This window comes from Mastomys coucha, unplaced genomic scaffold (assembly GCF_008632895.1).
Source record: "Mastomys coucha isolate ucsf_1 unplaced genomic scaffold, UCSF_Mcou_1 pScaffold21, whole genome shotgun sequence".
Taxonomy (NCBI): domain Eukaryota; kingdom Metazoa; phylum Chordata; class Mammalia; order Rodentia; family Muridae; genus Mastomys; species Mastomys coucha.
In genome coordinates this window covers 22,048,078-22,060,633 of record NW_022196904.1, presented here as the reverse complement: position 1 = coordinate 22,060,633, position 12,556 = coordinate 22,048,078, and the positions used below count along the sequence as shown (strand labels likewise).

The window sequence follows — 12,556 nt, the reverse complement described above, 5'->3', positions numbered from 1 at the left end:
AAGAAAAAAAAAACCTAGGCAGAAAAGAAAGACAGAGAGAGGGGAGGAGGGGAGAGAGAGTGTAGAGCACTTGCTGCCTCTTGTCGCAAGCACCATCACTACAAGAGCTCTGTATCTACAGGGAGGCAATGGCGGTCGGTCACACCTGTATTCCCAACACTGGGAAAGTGGGAGCAGAAAGTTCAGCAGTTCGAGATCATCCTTGGCTACATAGTGAGTCCCAGGCATGAGCCTGGGCTGCATGACTTTGTCTAAAACAAAACAAAAACAAAAACCAGCCAACAGTTGAACACCCTTAGTTCAGGAGCTAAGGGTGTAGCTCACTGATTTAGAACCCACCAAGATCTGGCCTCAATCCCCAGCACCCCACCCCATACACAGAGTTTATGAGATAATGTAAATACGCTCACATGTCCTTGGCCCATCAGTCTGTGGCAATGTCTTCAAAGGAAGCAATTATTTAGCTGCTTGGATTTAGCTACACAAATATTTAGCTGCTTGGGTTTTTTTTTTTTTTTTAATTTTGTGGATGATAGTTTCTAAAAGCAAAATATGTATCACAGCACAGAAGCTCAACGAGAAAAATGTGGCTAAGCAAATTAGAGTAAATTAGTAGGATGGCTTCTTAGGCAGCCCCAAAATTAATCTTCTTGAAGAATATTTATTGACATCAAGAGTCACTGATGATATATATAGTCTTAGTTTTAGAAGGTATTTTCTGGGGCTGGAGAAATGGCTCAGTGCATAAGAGCACTTGCTGATTTTTCAGAGGCCCTCTTCTGGCCTCTGAGGACACTGTGTACACACGCGCATGCATGTGCACACACACACACACACACACACACCCTGGTTTTTTGAGACAGGGTTTCTCTGTGTATCCCTGGCTGTCCTAGAATTCACTCTGTAGACCAGGCTAATTTATGTACTCTCATTTCATACATTACATCCCAACTGCAGTATCTTCGCCTCCCTCCACGCCTCCCACTTCCCCCCATAAATCTTTTTTTTTTTTTTATTAAGATATACTACTCAGACCATTCTTCCAGGCATGGTAAAGTGACATGTGCCTGTAATCCCAGTGCTAAAAGGCCCTGAGTTTAACTGGAAATAAGATGAAGAGAGAGATGTGGATAGTGGGGAGAAAAGAAGGCAAGCAGAGACCTGAACAGCAAGCCTTTTCATTCATGGCTTGCACATGTTAACAAACTGCTGCTATGTGCCTGGCAGTGTGCGGATGCAGAGCATAGGCAACAGCAGTTAAACGAATCTTTAGAGGGTGGAATTACCCTTTATTCACCATCCCTTTTATAAATACGTACTGAGCACTTACAACCAATAATATCAAGGCCCTGGCCATGAGCAAAAACATGAGTTCAAGGTCAGCCTGGGCTACATAGTGAGACCCTGTCTCATGAAACCAAAACCAGCCAGCCAAACACAAAACCACAGGCAGCAAAGGAAAATAAGCAGAAGCTGGCAAAGATTTAGTAGCACGAGGTGGGATGTTTTGTCTCTTAGAGAACATAATGTTTGAGAAAAACCCAAAGGGACACTGGGAGTCAGGGGACGCTTAAAGAAGAGAGTCTTCCAGACAGAAGGAAAAGCCAATGAAAAGAACCAGAGAAAGCCTGTTTGGGACAAACCTGTAATCTCAGTCTCCCAAGGGGCTCAGCGGGGGGGTGGGGGGGGGGAAGCATTTACTTAGAATTCCCTAGGGCTGGAGACGTACCTAGTACTGCTTGCCTGTCGTGTATAAAGCCCTAAGTTCAGTGTCTAATACCCAGATAAACAAACAAAACCCTCAAAAACCTCAAGATGAGAAAGCATTTTTTTAATTTTTCAGTTAAGACCTAATAAAACCATAGATGCAAGGGTGTATTAGTTTATGGGTTTCGTTTCCCCTGTGTTTTCTATTTTGATTAATTTGAAAACATTTAATTACATTTCTTTCTTTACTTTATGTCTATGGCTCTCTTGTGGAGGCTAGAGATCAACTTGTGGGAATCGGTACCGTGTGGGTCCAGATCAAACTTGTCAGTCTTGGCAGCCAGCGCCTTGTACCCACTGATTCATCTCACACACTCGTGATTGATTAAAAAAAAAATACTTATTTAAAAGATTAAGATCAAGTCGTGTCAGATTTCCAGATTCGGACAGCGCTTCATTCAAAACTCGTTTCTTGCTTTCAGTAGTCATAAACCAACTAGGGTTCTATTAGCCTGTTTCGTTACCTGTAAAATGGGTGTTACAACAACAGGGTTGTGGCACCCAGTTTATACCAGAACTAATCGTGCTAACAAAGGCATAATAAGTGCTTAAGAGCTGTTTCTGGCCTTTATGGTCTCATATTCCATCTTCTTACTTCTTTGGGAGCCTGTAGGAATCGGTGCCACACGGAAGCCGTTATTTCCCCTTTAAGAGGCGGAGTGGGCGGGGAGTCAACGTCCCCGCACCTTTTCCAAACTTCCCAATCTCTGCTCGTCATTATCCTCCTCGATGTCTCCGATTGGACAACCCGCACCAATCAGCGGTTTCAGGGAATTCTGCCCGGCTCATCGCTCCGCCCCTGGATAGGCCCCGTCCCTCGCCCGGTCAGCTCCGTTGCCATGGGGACTAGTGGGCGGCGAGGAGTAGGGGAGGCCCCGGATGTTCGTTGAGGATTCAACATGGCGGCGGCAGTAGCCGCGGTGGCGGCGGCGCGACACAGCTGAAGGCGGTGTGCGAGTACACAGAGTTCTGGGCTGGGCAGCTAGGCCGCGAGCGACCGCGGCGCCAAGCCGGTAGGTTAGGGGGTTACCGTGCAAGGGGCTTGTGGCTGGGGCGGCTGGATCTGGGCACGCGCTGTGGGAGAGCGGGTATTCGGAAGGGGGCGGGACCGGCGGGGGTCAAAGTTCACTCTTGGAGGAAAGGGTCGCGTGGAAAAGGGTCGCGGGCCAAAAAGGAGGAAGCGGGGAGGGGACTGTCGCGGTCACAGGTTAGACCGGCGGAGGGGGCGTGGCCGGGCTTGAAATTTGTGCAAAGTTTGAAATACTGAGTGGGGGGAGGCGCGTAGGAGGGGTTCGGAACGGGTTCTCGTAAAAGGGGGCGCCCAAAGTAACTTAAGAAGAGGGTGTGTCTGTAAGGGTCGGAGGTCACGACCAAGAGAAGTGGGCGGCGGCCCGGTTAAAGAATTAAAAGCCTCAACCCGGGGAGGAGGTGAATGAGTTTTAGGTTTGGGGGGTTGTCTGAGACAGCGCGTAGGTAGAGGGTGCAAAGATAAAAATCTGAGGGGTGTAGATGTTCTGGGAGGGTCAAAAACTAAAAACTCAGGCGGGGCACGTGCAGTGCGGAGGGGGACCAGGGACATCTAACAGAGCCTTCCAAAGTGTGTCCTGGCGGTGGGAGTAGAAGGGCAGCCCCTTCCCACAAATAGTGAAGGCCGCACACTGATAAAACACTGATGATAGGCCGGGCTTCCCTCTCCGCGTTAAAGCTCTGCGTACGTACTCATTTAGCACTCGGTACATCATCACTGGAGCCAACGTTGTTATTAAGAAGCTAAGTGATTTGCCCCAGGTCAGCTAATGGGTAAGGTGAGCAGCTGGGATTCCAGCTCTGGAGCTCTGTCCCAGAGTGCTTCTGTATAGCCTGCTGCCTTTCAAAAAATCTTGGTGCTGGTTAATGTTTAACGAGAGAGCGCACCGTGTATGCCCGGTCTGGTTTCATCCCTTATCTTGTGAGATGGGTGAGTTAGGTGTTAGAGAACACCCGTTTTCCAGATAAAAAAAGTAGCGCCGAGAAAGCTTGGTTAAGAGGCAGGAGCTTTGGTCTGCTACCTGCCACAGTGTCCACGTCCCAGGACGCCTGTTCCTGGAAGCCACTCCCTGGGTGGGAATAGAGTGTGTGTTTAGCCTCCTTGGAAGGGTGTGACCTGGGAGGGGAGGTTCCACTGGTCCTATGGGAGCGGCATGTTGGTGGGTGGCCCAGAGTCCAGTGAGCCTCTGATTGGGTGGGTGTGACCTTAGGATTCCTGACACCACAAGCTCTCCCTGTGGTCTCCAGTGGCTCCCAAACGCTTCAGTTTGAAGCTTGGTCCTCCTTCCAGGGCTTTGACCTCCTGTCAGCCATCTTTCCTCTTTGGTCACTCATGCTTAGCCAGCCCTGGGCAACTCTTGCTTTTGCTTTCTTCCTCCCTCTATGGGAGAGCCCATTCTGTCTTTTCCTGTTCTTGAGGCCATATGCACTCCTGCTGGTCTCTGGGTGCTTCTGGAGCACCAGCTGGTTGTAGAGTGTCTGTGGAGGGCCATTAGGCATTGTGCTGAGTCCTCGAATGCTGTAGCAAGGGGACAAGAGGCACACAGCCCTACCCTCAATGCCTGCTTATTCTCTCTATAGGAGCATGCTGAGACCAGCCCTCAGCCAGGGACACAGCCTAAATGGGGCTGGGACAGGGAGAGTGCCGGTACCATGGGTCTGTCCTGAGGTTTCAGTCCTTGGAAAGTCCCTCAAGGAAGCTCTGAAAGATGAGTAGGAGGGACAGGAAGGGACACAAGGTCAAAAAGAGCATAGGTCCTGAACTACTAGTGGTTCATCCTGGGAAGGGTCACTTATAATTAGTGCCTCAGTTTCCTCCTTTGTAAAGTGGACCTAACAAGAATTCTGGGTATAGAGGGCTTGGCCTGAAGCCTGGCATACAGCAGGCACTGGACAGCCTGGCATACTGTGGAAGCACTAGTCTTACTGCTGGCTCCCAACTTTCCCCAGAGCCAACCCACCCCCACCCCCGCCTGCCTCTGACTGTGTCAGAGAGCTGGCATGCTGCCAGCACCAGATCTGTGAGGTCACCCAAATTCCCAGCCTTGTGGTTCGAGCTTGGCACAGATAGGCACAGATAAGGAGAGATGGGGGCTATGCCACTGGAGACCCAGATTCAGACCCTTGTCTTTGGGTCCTGAGCAAGTGTTTTTATATTGACTAATTTTGTTCTTTATGTGATGTGGTAGGCTATCGGAAAAAGCAGAACTTTCAGTGTTAGGGAATGCCCAGCCATCCTTGCTAGGCCACAGGAGTCCAGCCAGGGATATCATCCACCCAGCACATTACCCGCCTCCATCCTAGCTTCCCTGAGGAACTGGATTAGCAAAGCCACCTTCACTACCTAGAGGACAGCAGGCTAACAGATGACGGCTCCACATCAGTACCACATGGCCCGCCCATTCTACAGATCCAGATCTGGTCTCTGTCCTTTGAATGCCCCTGTTTGGCTCACATCCACAGCTGTTTCATAGTGCACAGATACAGTGTCACCTGAACATGTCACAGTGTTCTGCACCCTCAAGGCCTTGGATGGTCACCTGTTTTTCATGCTATTCAGTATTTCTTTCTCATGATAGAAGTCATCACATTTTGGTGGCCACATGGTCAGTTCCTTGTTGAGCTGTCACTGCTGTGATGAATATTCTAGACTATTTCCTTGTGGGCCATAGCCATAGTGTGTCTTGACTGACACTTTGTGGAGCTCACACTGGGCCCTGATGCTGGGGGATTGCTCTCTAGAGCTGTGCTATGTGCTTCCCAGCAGTGCCCAGAGGTGCTTTCATTACCCCACCTGCTATGACTATTGTGCCTCTAGCTACAATGATTTCCTCCACGTAGACATGATGGGCTGGCTTCCCCAGTACCCAGGCCGTGGACACCGGGGGGGGGGGGGGGGGGGGGGGTGTGTGGCTTTGTGACTACTTTATCCTGATGCCCATCTCGCAGGCTTCAGGGCTTTGGTTGTTGCTGCTCTCTAGGACATGTATAAAATTGGCCACAGCTTTGACCACTCTCCCATTAGGAACACCTTCCAGGGCAGACATGTGAGAAAAGGCCTGACTTGGTAGGGGTGGGCCTATTTACACTCTGCCTGAGTGGTTGTTGGTTGCATAGCTAACTAACAGAGTCTATCACATTTGTTTCTGGACTGTAACACCCAGATAGGTCAGAGGAGGAGGCTCAGGCAGTGGGGAGAGGGCTTTCTTGAGAAAGGGAAATCTGACTGAGAAAGAATGAACCAGGCCTTCAAAGAGTGGAAAAATAAAACAGGTGGTGGGTACTGTAGCTATAAAGGCCCTGGGGCTGAGCAAGGTTGGGATAGTCACAGGCTGCTGGAGTAGCTAGTGGAGCTGAGCCCATGGTGCTGTTGGGGACCAGGAGTGCGTGGCAAGTGCTACCAGGCTAGGACAGGTGAGGAGAGTGGCTTTTAGTCTCATCCCAGGGAGGGCTTGGGGTGGCATCGGTGTCCCTTTATAAAGCTTGCTTAGGCTGTCTGGGGATTTGCCTCATTTTTTGGAATGCTTGCCTTGCATGGGGAGGCCCTGGGTTCCATCCTAGGATCACATAAAACCAGAGCTGATGGTGCATGCCTATAACCCAGGAGGTGGGAGCAGAGGGACTAGAAGAAGCATGAGACTCTGTCTCAAAACAATATTCCCCCCAAAGCCAAGACAGCCCACACTACCATCAAAGAGGTGGATTGTAGAGGAGGCAGCAAGGATGTTTTGAGAGGGAAAAGCAGTGATGGAGGGAGGGCCCTGTGTGAATTATTACCCATATTAGCTCACATGATCTTTGCAACAGTCTTTAGTCATGAGAAAACAGACCCAGAGAGAGAGAGACTCGTCTAAGGTACCTAGCATGAAGTAACAGAGGGAGGCAGGATTTGAACCCTGGCTTAGGACTCCAAAATCACTTCTGCCTGTGATTCAGTGGTTTTAAAGTAACTTTGGTTGGGTAGCGTTCATTTCCATCCCCCTGGGTTTTACCCAGGTCCCCTTTCAGACAAGTTCTCTGGGGACTTGTTGGACATGAGGGGTGATGGATGTTAAGTTCGTGTCCCCGCCAGTACTCCCATGACCCTGCCCTTCCTTATACACCAGCATGCACTGCTTCTTAGCCTGTGGCTTATAATGAGCTATGTTTCCTGGCCAGACGCCGGTCAGGGGTGTCCCCAGCAGCTGTTTCTTACATCTCCCTATCAGACTGGTGGCCACAGATGCTGCCAGTAGGAAGCTGTCCCTTTCCAAGTCACGGCCAGGGAAATGGATTGCCCCCCCTTGCTCATCCGGGGCCGAAGCTTATTGTCTACTGGACAACTTGGCTCACAGGAAAGTTTGGTTGGGGTGGGAGGTTCTGAGGAAGGTCAGAAGGGGATTCCCCAGATCCCAAGGGAACACACAATGACAGTAGGACAGAAGCCACAGCTCATTACAACTTGTCTCCTGGGACTGCTGGTGTCCTGCTCTTTCTGAGCAATCCAAGGGACAGTGGGGACTTCCCTGACTAATGTACAGTACTGGCATATCTCTTGGCCAGTCCCCCTTACTAGGAGCCTCTGGGGAAGAGATAGCCTCCTCCCTGGTGAGATGGGGGTGGTTTCGGTTCCCTGCCTGCCAAGCCCAAGGCAGATGTGAGAGACAACTGCATACAAAGTACTCCTCAGCTCCAAGCCGGATGAGTCCCTCCATAATCTCAAACCTGATGGCTTTCACAGGTGTGTCTCCTGGCGCCCTGACCCTGGCTTTCCCTAAAGCATAGCTCAGAATCAACTGCCCCTTCCCCCTAATCCACCTCCATCTCCTGCTCGTGTATCAGGGCTGTGTGTACAAGGACCCTGAAGACCATCTTGTCACTGACCTCATTTCTCTTCCTGCATTTTCATAGGAAGACACATTGTTCTGCATGTGCGTGGATTACCTAGTCTCTACGCAATCACTGGAAACTACGCACAGTCAGGAGGGAGAGTGGCCAGGATGCTGGTCACTTTCCCAGCACAGTCCATTGTCCCCAGGTTCAGAGATTCTCCTCACTACATTTATTCCTGCAAGCCCTCCCTTCCCTTCTGTTTCCACTAAAGTGTGTCCTTTACTCCCTCACCCCGCTGTGAAACAGAGTATCCTGCTGTAGCCCAGGCTGCCTCAAACTCTCCATGATCCTCCTGCCTTGGTCTCCCAAGTGCTGGGACTACAGATATGTACCATCATACCTGGCTTGCAGTTTTCACTTTGCTAAAGCTCTGGGCCACAACCGAGTGCATCCTTGAGTGTCCCACAGCTCCTGCCCTTTCCATGCTGCAGACAGCTGAATAACCAAACATGACTGTGCCGGCATGAGTGCCTAGAACTGAGTGCGAGGGTCAACGCTGTCCATATGAAGCTCTGCAGTGTGTTCCACCTGCCAGATCGGTGCTGACTGGTTACTGTGCTCCCACCCCCAAGATCTCAGGACCACACACTCTGCTGCTTCAGGCAGGTTGTTATTTGGCACATTGACTGTGGACCCCAGGTTGGTGACCTAGGTACTCACTGTTCTGAGTCCTTTAAATGAGTGTTTTGTTGGAAGGCACTTCAGCATCCTTTGATGCTTCCTGGCTGGTGTGGTGCTATGTGCCTGTGAGCCCAGCATTCAGGAGGGAAGCAGAGGGACTGAGTTCAGGGCCAGCCTGGGCTAATTAGATTTTATCTTCATAGAGATAATGGTAGTGCTGCTTCCCCAGAGGGTTCTTTAGGGGACATAACTGTATATTCAACAGTCAAAATGCAGTGGCAGAGATTGTTGACTGCTGGGTTTAATATTCAGTGCTTCTTTCTTTGTTTCATATTTTTGTGTTTTTTGTTTGTATATTTGTAGCCCAGGTTGGCTTAGAGCTCACTGTAGCTCATGCTGGCCTTCAGCTAGTTAGTGGTCCTCTTGTCCTGTCATCCCCAGTGCAGGATTTACAGGTGTGAGCCACCAGGCCCTGTTGAGTATGTCCTCAACTTACTGGTTCTTGGACTTACTGTCATCACCCCAGGTGTCACACATCTCCATTTGTAGGGCCGGAAATGACAGCCTGGAATGCTGTTCAGAACAACTAGCGCCTGTAAGCAGGACTGGGGTCTAGACCCAGGAGGGCTACTGCTAATGGTGGCCAGTACTAGGGCCACTCCCAACACTAAGAAGGCTCATCTTTCCTGGTGTTTTCATTCCAGGCTGCAGGGCAGCTCCAAAGACAGGTGGGGCCTCTCACAGAGAGGATGTTCCGCCCCTCCCAGCCCCAGGAACTCTGATAAAGCCCCATTGTGCAGGTTTCCAGATTCCTATTCTGGTTTCACCACCCCCACAGGACAGAGTGGCCAACTATCCTGGCCAACAGAGACTCCAAGGCTTGCCCCTCTTGTCTGTCCCCCACAGTTAGCAGTCAGATTGGCCAGGGGAAGAAAATACAACATTGAAGACTTTCGCACAGTCACCCCCTGCCAGGGACTCCTTCAGGCAGTCTTGTTCCTCCCTTGAGGAATCTCCCACTCCCTGCTGCCCACACATCTCCACAGCCCTTGCCTTTTCTTTCCCCATAGATCTCCACAGCAGCCCAGTCAGATTATTCAACCAAAATGCTCTGTCCACACACAGCATTACTACTTAGTGTGTGTGCATGGTGCTAGGGATTAAAGCTAGGGCCTTTGTGCATGAGAGACAAGAGCTCATTAGTGAGCCAAGTCCCTCACTGGAAGATGTAGGCACTAGCAGAACTACAGAGCTATCACTGAGCCATACCCCCAACCCCTCACAATAAAGCCTAGCTAATGACCTGCCCCAGAGCCATGCCCTCCAGCCCAACTGCACTGCTTTTTTGTGTACCCAGTGTGTGCAGAGACCAAGCAGGACCTTGGGTGCTATTGAGTTCTGCCCTTGCTTTGAGACAGGATCTCTCACAGAATAAAAACTTGCCTTTTTTGCCTGAAGGTTCTCAGGAACCTCCTGTCTGTACGCATGAGTACAGGTATATGCAGCCTGGCCTAGTTTTTTACTTGCATGCTAGAGACTTGAACTTGAGTCCTTGAGCTTGCCGAACAGGTTCTCTGTCCATTGAGCTATTTCCTTAAGTCTCAATTCTATTACTTTAAAAAGGCTTGTTACTGTCAAATGTAGAACAATGCATAAAATACAGTTATCTGAACTAGGAATTGTAAGGTGGCCCTGCATACTCAGCCCCAGCTCAGAGGCAATGCACCCTAGAGCCCACTCATCTCCCCTCAAATCATGCCCTCCATGGGGCTACCCCACCCTTGGTGGCCATGGAGTGTGTGTGCATCCCAGTGCCATCGTGGCTGCTTTCAGACTCACATACATGGAATCTTCCAGTCTTTGTACGTTGATCCTTTTCCCTTAGCTCTGTGAGATACATCTGCCTGGCTGTACATTAATATTTCCTTCATCTCGTTGCTATACCACATCTGTTTGTGAGTCCCCTGCCATGCTGGGGTGTGTCTATGTCTACTCTTCTCAGGGGCTCCCATGTCCCTTGCTTGCCAGCCTTTTCCCACAGGCCACTCCCAGGGGCAGGGGCAGGGTGTCCTCACTACAGGAGACAACTTGATCGTGGTGAGCGTTCGCTTAGTCCACAGCCTCATGCCCAACAGCATTTGGTACAGTCAGATTTTCTAGTTGACTTTGGACAGGTTTTATTTGTTTTATTTATTGTTTCGCATATTTTGTGACAGTATCTGACAGCGTAGCCTAGACTAGCCTCAAGTTCACACTAATTCTCCTGTCTCAACCTCCAAAAAGGTGGGACAGCACTTCTCCATGTTTCTGTGAATACAAACTCTAAGCTTGTGGTGGTGGTGGTGGTGATGGTTGTGGGAGGAGCTAGGTGGAGGCCCATGGGGGAGGGGCCAAGAGTCAGAGATCTCGTGCTAGTCCAGTCTAGTTTAGGGACATAGACCTTGACTAAAGAATCACACAAGTGGGCTGTGACATGGCTCAGCCTGTAAGAGCACTGACTGCTCTTCCAAAGGTCCTGAGTTCAAATCCCAGCAACCACCCATAATGAGATCTGACACCCTCTTCTGGTGTGTCTGAAGACAGCTACAGTATACTTATGTATAATAATAAATATATTTTAAAAAAATAATCACACAAGTAACCAGAACCAGGCTGTCACCTCTCACTGCCTTTTCCTGAGGGTGAGTTTGAGTAACAGTCTTCCTTGGTTTGTCCTCACTCCTCCGTCCTCTTACCCCCTCCCCCATTAGTATTCTCCTCTTTCCCAGTATAACCTGGCACCTGGTGCATTTTTTTTCCTTGTCACCCCCTTGTTCAAGCTTAGCTGCTCCCTGCTTCCTCCTTCCTCCCAGCCCATGCCTGGGACTCTCTTATCCCCGCCTTCCCACAGCCCTCATAGTCTGTCCAGTACAGCCAGAAGAAGCCTTTTGAGGACCTTCTGCAAGGCCCTGGGCACTCAGACCTCACCTCATTGTTCTTTACTCTTTTCTACCAAAGGATTCCTGGAACATTCCAGGCTAAGTCCTACTTCAGAGCCTTTGTCCTTTTGAGAGCCCTGGCCATCTTGTCAAGTCTCTATCCCCTTTTAGGGAACTCCTAACCACAAGTCTACAATAGCACTCCCCCCCAATACACACACACCGCCACCATGCAGCTGGCAACCCAACTTGCTTGTCTCTGTCCTAGCACCGTAGTTGCTCAGATCCTGTTGTGGCATAGTCCCTGCAGGTTTATGGTGTATTCCTCCATAGCCTAGTTTCACATTGGTAGGCTGGGGTGAAGGATCCATGCTGTCACCTTGTCCTATGTTCTCGCTGGTTTGTATACAGTGGTTCTAAATGTTGGAGGACTGACAGAGTGAGTTACACTGACTGGAGTGTGTACTGTGAAACCCAAGTATGGGCATGACACCTAGAGAGCCATCAGGCCATAGTTCCTGTGGATATTCCTTAGGAAGAACCTAGTGGGGCCTTTAAGGAATTGAACACTGGGGATCAGGTCCCGAGTTGGGCCAAATTTAATGTGGCTGGTAATAATTAGCAGGGACTTGACCAGACGGCCACACTGCAGCCCAGGCCTTCCTGGAATCCCAGGGGTGCCACACCATCTGACCCATTTTCCAGATGAGAATATGAGCTTGGCACCTGTGGGATTCCTTGGTATAGCCACAGCCTGGTGCCAAGATGATTCTGGTGTCTCCTCCCATGTGATTGGCATCTTCCTGGCAGCGATCAGGCAGCTTTTTAGTGGCCTTCAAAACTCAAAGACCCAGTCAAGTTACCTGCTTATTCTGCCCTAAGGCTGTCTGCCCTTTTAATTTTTATTTCCCATTTCTGAATAAGAGCCTTTGTTTCTAAGGTGGTACGTTTTCTCATTTCTTTTTGCTTTTTTTTTTTAACTTTTGTTACTATCATGAGTATGTGTGCATAGTATATATATATATATATATATATATATATATATATATATATATATATATGAGTGTGCGCACAAGTATGCTACAGTGTGCTGTGGGAGCCAGAGGACATCATTGTGAATTGGTTTCTATTTCCATCTTTATGTGGGTTTTGGGGCTTGGGCTTGGGCTTGGGTTGGTACCCGCTGAGCAACCTTGCCTTCCTGTCTCTCCTCCCCCACCCCAACCTCCCAATCCATGAATGTGGCATGTCTTTTTCTTCATGTCGTCACTCCTGGCCCTCAGAACAGTGTCATGCTTCCCCAGCGGGGCCCTTGCCTGCTTACTATGAGTTTATTCCACCTACTTCATAAT

At 49.8% G+C, this 12,556-nt stretch overlaps 1 protein-coding gene across 4 annotated transcripts in view; it reads left to right on the top strand.

Moving 5' to 3' along the window:
• The first annotated feature begins 2,581 nt into the window (after positions 1–2,581).
• Pak4 (p21 (RAC1) activated kinase 4) overlaps positions 2,582–12,556 on the top strand; it is a 39,720-nt gene continuing 29,745 nt past the window's right edge. The window contains exon 1 of one of the 4 annotated variants that reach the window (XM_031385921.1): positions 2,582–2,780. The gene's annotated coding sequence lies outside the window, so the exon portion shown is untranslated. Of the gene's footprint in view, positions 2,781–2,832; positions 2,975–3,546; positions 3,568–12,556 lie in introns of those variants that run through there. The other 3 variants (XM_031385914.1, XM_031385915.1, XM_031385920.1) reach the window with 3 other exon arrangements.